This window comes from Meleagris gallopavo, unplaced genomic scaffold, assembly GCF_000146605.3.
Source record: "Meleagris gallopavo isolate NT-WF06-2002-E0010 breed Aviagen turkey brand Nicholas breeding stock unplaced genomic scaffold, Turkey_5.1 ChrUn_random_7180001937989, whole genome shotgun sequence".
Lineage (NCBI taxonomy): Eukaryota > Metazoa > Chordata > Aves > Galliformes > Phasianidae > Meleagris > Meleagris gallopavo.
The window spans coordinates 792-1,389 of record NW_011199921.1 but is presented as its reverse complement, the minus strand read 5'-3'; the positions used below and the strand labels follow the sequence as shown (position 1 = coordinate 1,389).

Genomic DNA, 598 nt, shown 5'->3' with positions numbered 1-598 from the left:
CTGTGAGAAAGGGCCATTGAGGAGTAGAGGTCCTAGAGGCCTCCTGTGAACAGATTGCCCCCATTGCTCAGAGAGAAGAGAAAGCACTTCCCTGTTTGCTCCACGTCATAGCTGTGTTGTGCTTCTATGGTGATGTAGCTTCCCAGTAGGGTGGAATGTGTAGGATATCTGTTGGAAAGGCAGAATGAGAGAGAAGTTGCAGCAGGCAGAGGAAGTGTGCATGCAGAGGGCAGGGAGGAGGAGGAAGTGGTGTCTGTGAGCTGCAGGAGCATGAGGAAGGTTGCAGGCAGCTGCGTTGGTGGTATAGTGGTGAGCATAGCTGCCTTCCAAGCAGTTGACCCGGGTTTGATTCCCGGCCAACGCATGCCAGCTTTTCTTCTGCCGGCGTCTAAATTGTGCCCTGCTGCACCTGTGCAGCTCCTCCTGCTCCCCAGGTGGCCATCTTCCTCACCCAGCAGTTCAGTTCCAGCTGCCAGGGGACATCAAAACATTCCCTCCCTTCCTCAGAGCCCAACTGCTGCCTGGTTTCTTTCCCAGGATACCCACGTGAGGGTGAGGCTGAGAACTGTTGGGGGAGGTCTGTCCTCTCTTGTCAAAG

The 598-nt window shown here is 55.0% G+C and overlaps 1 non-coding gene across 1 annotated transcript; it reads left to right on the top strand.

Moving 5' to 3' along the window:
- The first annotated feature begins 292 nt into the window (after window positions 1-292).
- On the top strand, window positions 293-364 carry TRNAG-UCC. Its single transcript has one exon. It is a non-coding gene; the product is annotated as a tRNA-Gly (tRNA).
- The last annotated feature ends 234 nt before the right edge of the window (window positions 365-598 follow it).